This window comes from Aulostomus chinensis, chromosome 11 (assembly GCF_037954235.1).
Source record: "Aulostomus chinensis isolate RoL2024-O1b breed Wild chromosome 11, RoL_Achi_v1.0, whole genome shotgun sequence".
Taxonomy (NCBI): domain Eukaryota; kingdom Metazoa; phylum Chordata; class Actinopteri; order Syngnathiformes; family Aulostomidae; genus Aulostomus; species Aulostomus chinensis.
This window is the reverse complement of record NC_141330.1, coordinates 10,123,309-10,130,000: the sequence shown is the minus strand read 5'-3', so window position 1 is coordinate 10,130,000 and position 6,692 is coordinate 10,123,309. Positions and strand designations below refer to the sequence as shown.

The following is a 6,692-nucleotide window of genomic DNA, read 5'->3' as shown; positions in this document are numbered from 1 at the left end:
TGACTGTGAGTGTGAATGGTTGTCTGTCTCTATGTGTTGGCCCTGCAATTGACGGGCGACCTGTCCAAGGTGAACCCCGTCTCACGCCCGAAAGCTGCTGGGATAGGCTCCACCCCCCACCCCAAGACCCTTAACAAGATAAGGAGTAGAAAATGAATGGATGTTTTTTCTAAATGGAAAAGATGACTTTTTTCACTCAATTAGTTTCAGCTTTGATATCAGTTTGTTGATTTATAGAAGTTGAATTATATGAGATAGACAATGAGCGACAGATGGTTCATCCAATTATCTGTCAAGTATTACCTGAAAATATTTAAAAAGGACTTGAAGTCCCAGGTTATCCATGATACCCTTTCAAATGAAAGAGAGAACCGGAGTCTTTGTCACAGTGAGGCTACAACCAGGCTAGATCTGGTATGAATGCAGCCTAGCAGGTGATTGGCTGATGCAAGTTAACTACTATAACCTTCCTATTATAGTCATAAAGAAGCAAACTAAATATGTTGTGTCCTTCTTTCCCTAACTTCCAAAATATGTGCACAGACAGCTGAAGAACTTTGTAACATGAGGAGGTCATACAACTACAATAAATAAATAAATAAATAAAATCCTTGTGGAAATCACTGCTGCTCTTTTGACTGGCCAGAAGAGGTGCCAAAATCAACACAAACTGAAAGTAGCTGCTTTAATGAAAGAAAACACAAGCTAAAATTCACAGACAAAAATTAGCCACAACAATTTTCCTGCCAAAATGTTCTCACACCTCGCCCACACTGCTGTCACCTGAGGCGAATCAAAGAGAGGGGCCGGTTAAACAGGACAGATCTGACGTCTGATACGCGGGAAATCCCCTCAAGGCATTTATCTGAGCTCACACTGCATAATGCAACTTGAGCGGCTGCTTTTTCTACACGTGTGTGCATGTTGGGGTCATATTGATGATTGTTCAATTAGATGGAACGAAGGTGTTCGTCCATCATTTCCCACCCCCCAACCCCACTCCCCCCCTTGGGAACAAGACAATTCTATCAATCCTGAGAGACCTTTGCCCTGTGTGTCCAACAGCTGCTGTTACATTAATGTGCTGTGTGTGTGTGTGTGTGTGTGCGTGCGTGTGCGTGTGTGTGTGTGCGTGTGTGCGTGTGTGTGTGTGTGAGAGTGTACGTGTCTGGTTATATATGTGCATTTTATTTACACCTACATGCTCAGCGTGTGTTCAACACAGACAGCCCAAGGTCTGCTAATCACAAGATATTTACAGAGAAGCCTACAGCTGATTTTCGGTAAATTACAGTTTCATTGATCAGTGCTGATCCCAGTTTACAGTCGGAGGAAGATAACGGCACACACCAGATTTAAAGTACTCAACAACCTCTGCTTCCCAGGAGCCTTACACTTAAAAAACCCACTGTAAACAAAAATTTAATTTAACATAACTTACTGACTCACTTCATTTCAACTCCAACTGACAATTGAACATTATGTTGACTAACTAAACTGCAGTATTCTTATTGGCTGTTCACACATCGTCACTGACATGCCACGGTGATATAGATTTCTCATTCACGCACGCACACACGCACACGCACACGCACACACACACACTGCAGCTCTCTCCATGCAAAGGCACACCAGGCAGGGTGACACTCACATGTGGATCCACAGACGCTGGTGTGGCACCTCCGTTTTGCTTGGAGAAGCAGAAAGAGGCGATAGGAGGCAGGAGAAAAGGCAGGACGGGCAAGGGAGGGAGCTAGAGATGGATGGATGGATGGATGGAGGGGAGGGGAGGGGAGGGAGCGAGGGAAAATGCGGAGGGATGCAAGGAAGCAGGATGAGGGGGGGGCAATGAGAGGGCTGAGTGGTTCTAGTAAATATTTATATTGCATTATGATACGCGCAAGAGTGAAAGAGATGGTGAGGGGGGAGGCATCTAAAGGGGGAGATAGAGCGCCCATCCCTTTATTAATTTTATTCCGGACCGCTAAGTTTAGCATTCAACACGTGTCGCCAGTGATGGAGAGAGGGAGGGAGGGGGAGGAAGCCGGAGAGAGAGAGGGAGAGAGAGAGGTTGACGGTTGCTAGGTGACGGGGCGCATATACTGAATTTTAACCAAAGAACAGGGAAAGAGGGAGAGAGAGTGTGTATGAGAGAGAGGAGAGAGGGAGGGAGAGAGGTAAAGATCGGAGAATACATGTAGAACATATATATATATTTAGATTTATATTTTCCCAGCGTGTGTCTCTCTATGTGTGGTGGCGGCGGCGGTGGGGGGGACACCCGCAAAACGGATACCTCAAAAAGGAAGGATGTGAAAAAGGATGGAGGGACGCAGGAAAAGAGGGGGGAAAGGCTGGTGAAAAACAGTAAGTACATTTATTTTAATGATATTTGCAGTGCGGCGGCATTTGTCGCCGCTTCACCCCGCACACACACACACATACACACAGACACACACACATAGACACACACACTGCTAGGATTAATTGCGGCTCGGGCAATGAGAGGGGGCTACGCGTCATTGAGACGGGAAAGGGGGCTCGGGTGTCGGCATTTGTACGGCCCCTTGTGATGGAGAGATGGATGGCCGGGGATGGAGAGGTGGAAACGGCCGGCGCACCGGGGCTTTGACCCCTCTGTCATTGCTGCGCCTGAAAACTCACAGTCCCTTCATGCATCCAGGCGGGATAGATATTCCAGTGACACACACACATTACCGGTACTTCAATTAATCATATAGGCTAAACCTGTAGGCTATGATTTTGTCTGCCAGGAATTTTCTATGCATTATTAATAAAGACAGAGTTTGGGTTCCGTTTAAGACTTTAAACACCGGCGCTGACTGCAGTTCCCCCTCACTCTGATGCGGATGCATTAATTGAGGCGATCATATCTGTTGATGCTCATTTTCTCAGCCTGCGTGGTCAGTGTTACTGTGTGTGCGTGTGTGCGCGCGTGTGTGTCTGCTTGCTGGTCTTATATAGCCACCGCTATGCCCGCAAGATTGCCAATCAGTTTTTCCTCTTGATCTATTTATATCCCGATACGCTGAATATTTGGGCGTATGGCAACACACTGTTATCCCTCTGTTGCCACCGAGGAATCTTCCCCAACGGGCTGACTTGCCTCAAACACTCTCAGACAGCTGCAGCAGGCGTCTTTTCCCCCCTCTTCTTCTCCAGCTTGGTAAAGTGAGAGATTGTTTCTCAGTGTGCAACCCTTTAGGTGCCTATAACTTTTTTTTTTTTCGCCCTGCAGTACTTTAAGGTGACTGACACACGATTATTTCAACTCTTTTTTTAAATTAAAATAACAACAAAATGGAAAAAAAAATTAGAGGCCTGGACGACTAAGACCACCAAGACTGAAGATGATGCTGTTGACCTGTGAGATGGAGAAGCTCTTGCTGATTTGCTGCAGTGATTAGGAGTGCAAGATCAAATATATAACCAATGGATGCATTTTGGAAATCACTGTGTTGTTTGTTTGCCTGTTTTCTGTTTTTTTTTAGTGTGTCTGGCTCCTCTCAGCTGATATCCATTTCAATCAGCTCTTTCACCCACAGGTGACGTGCTGTGCTCAGTTCATCATTTTCGTTTGCGAGCCCTGTGAAATTTACACACATGGCGTACTGCAGCAGTGTGCTGCATGCACTGCTGCCCATAAAGTGTTGCCTTCAGTATCGGTAGAGCCCCCCTCGCTGCTGATCTGATGTACAGTGGCCCAGAGAGATGTGTACTGTACCAGCTGTGAGTGGTGTGTGTGTGTGTGTGGGGGGGGGGGGGGGGCATGAGGGGAGGGAGAGGTGATGAGAGAGACAGAAGGTGTGGAAGGAGAAAGACAGAGAGAGAGATGAAGGAAGGTGTGAGGAGGAGGAGGTGGAGAAGGTGGAGAGAAGGCATTAGGGGAGAGCCGGGTGAGAGATTGGAAAGGCAGCAGCACAAAGGGGAGAGAGTATGGGGGTGTGCTGGCTGGAATTGGATATCAGAGGGGGACATAGTTGGAAGACACAGGAGAAGAGATGAGAGGCATAATGTCAACATGTATGTGCTTGCCCCCCCAAACACTAGCTCTTCATCAATTTCACCTTATTGATTAATTGACTTTTGCACAGAAAACCTTCAAGCTATACCTCAACCCCCCCCACCGCATGTCTCTTTTCTCGCAATTCCCCTGCTTCTACTTGCCTCAAATCCTTCCGTCTCCTCTCTCACCCCTGCAACCTGTGACTTCCTTCACACTTCCTCTCTTTCTCCTGCCTCCACTTTCATCATTAGTTTGATGCAACACTAGTCAATCCTGCCGCCCCCCCCCCCCCCCAAAAAATCCCAGTGTTCTTTATAATGCCACTAATTAAGGTAAAGCTTGAAAACATCAATTAGTCTTTAAGGAGATCAGAGGATGGTGTTTTGGAGCGATTACCCCCCTCCCAGGTTTCTTCTCTGGACTCTAATCTGGCTTGTATTGATGAACGTGTTGCTTGTTGTCTTTGGTCTGGAACAGTTTTGATACAGTGGCAGGAAGGTGATTTTGGACACATTATTCCTATCAAAATTATCTCTTGTTGAGTAGTAAATACAAATATGCAACATCTCTGAACAGCATCAATACAACAATAATACCGGGACAGAAGGTTCTCCATCGAAATCAGCTGGGGACAAAATTTCACCTAAATTATTCTGACTGACTTCTGAATTGAACAAATTTTATAAGGAACTGACCTTGTTTTATTGTGAAGCAGGGTTTTCTTTTTAGACCTTAAATGATAGTAAATACCAAGAATGTTCAAAATAACAAAAGGTCTGTGCCTTGCAATTTAACATTCATCAGTCGACAGTCACACTAACACACCTCAAATTGAAAATAAAGATTAAAAATACTCCTGCGGTCTTACATTATGAAGAAACCATGTCGGTTCTCTAAGAAGTGTCAAAGCTAAAAACGTCTGCTTGCTGATTCAGGGTCGAGTCAACCAGACCTCATGGAGACATCAGAGAAACGACAAATGTTTCAATGTCAAAAATGGCATCCAAGTGTTTCTTGTTTTCTTTTTGTTTTTTTTCCACATCCAGTATTTAGGCCATCTTGATTTTTCAAGGTGAAGCCAGGTGAATGGAATAAAAAAAATCCAGGAGTCTTAATGAATTCTGATTTGAACAGTAGCTGCAAGTAAACGCAAGCGATACAAAGCCAATGTGTCCTGTCAGAGCTGCCAAGCTATCGGTGACAACTCGCAGTACTTTCCACTAATTAGATGTGATGGTGACGTTATGATGTATGTGACAAGTTGCAGGATACACAGGATACACTTGTGTGATGAAGGGAAACTGTCCGTGTAGCTCACTTCATTAGAGAGTGGTCTCTCTGAGGGAGGCGAGAGACTTGTGGCCGAGGGAAGTAAAAGACAAGGGCAGAAACTTTTTACCTGAAACCTCAACTTTTGTTTGCAACTTTAAATGTAATTACTTCAAGATTTACAGTCTAGAGGTGCAACTAGTAGTAGTTTGCCTTGTAATCCAGCAGAGGGCGTTCTTAAAATCATTCTCAGCCTGACCTGTGAACCTTTTCACTGCAGACATTTTGACTGATCAGACGGGAAAGCACAGGTGCTATTAATAGTGCACTCTGTAGGTAGAGAACTGCAGTTTGATGTGCCCACTGACGTCACGTGATTGAGCTTCTGAGCCATGTCAGGGTCCCTCGTATGCCTTGACCTATCGCTACACTAAAGAAGTAAAATGGCGGAACGTCGCGAGCGAACCTCTGCTGATCTGATCGTCAACAGCGTCTGACGAGCAGTGTGTGGCTTTGGCACTGCAGATGGCAAAATTAGCAGTTTAAGGCTTTTCAGGGAGTTTGTAATAAGCAGCTGCCCGTTAGCAGGCAGCATGTGAGGCAGCGGAGGCAACACCAACCACCTCTGCCAACATCACACCTGTAGGTTAGAGTAGGCATTTGACGCCATATATAAAGACAGTAGGGTCATACACAAAACACCTCACACACAAATGAGCTAAAATGTCTTTTAGCACATTTGAATCATTTTTTAAAGAAAAATGTGCTGCAATAATCAATAATTAAGTAAAATGATGCTCAAATCATCCACACGAATCATCATCTGTATCTGAAGGCTTCTTGCTGAGGCTGTTGTGGTTAAACAACATTCAGGTGCCACGCAGGGCCAGCTTGCAGATCAAACCTGGACCAGTGACAGAAAAGATATATGATATTTCAAATAGATACTGACATTATTTAGCAAACAGGTGGAGACAGAGTCAGACGGACAGATGGGTGGCTGGCAGAGAGACAGACAGACACATTCATATACAAGAAAATCACACATACAGGTACAAACACGTAAAACACAGAGAGAGAATTTAGTGAATACTCCCTATATACAGGTGCAATCAAAGAGGTGCGCGCGCGCACACACACACACACACACACACACACACACACACACACACACACACACACACACACACACACACACAAATGCACACACATATGCACAAACCTGAGGAAAGGCCCTGCGGCTTGATTTGGGAATACAAGTCTGCAGGCAGCCAGCAGGCACACAGCTTCACATGGCTGCATGCAATACACAGTCAGACGCACTCTCGAAAAGTATACAGTCAGGCAGAGACCCATGGGTATGCGGTCTTTCTCTCTCTCTCTCTTTCTCTCTCTC

The 6,692-nt window shown here is 45.4% G+C and overlaps 1 protein-coding gene across 1 annotated transcript in view; it reads left to right on the top strand.

Moving 5' to 3' along the window:
- The first annotated feature begins 2,108 nt into the window (after window positions 1-2,108).
- The window catches only part of grin2db (glutamate receptor, ionotropic, N-methyl D-aspartate 2D, b), a 50,025-nt gene continuing 45,441 nt past the window's right edge, over window positions 2,109-6,692 (top strand). The window contains exon 1 of the mRNA XM_086218289.1: window positions 2,109-2,367. The gene's annotated coding sequence lies outside the window, so the exon portion shown is untranslated. The remainder of the gene's footprint in view (window positions 2,368-6,692) is intronic.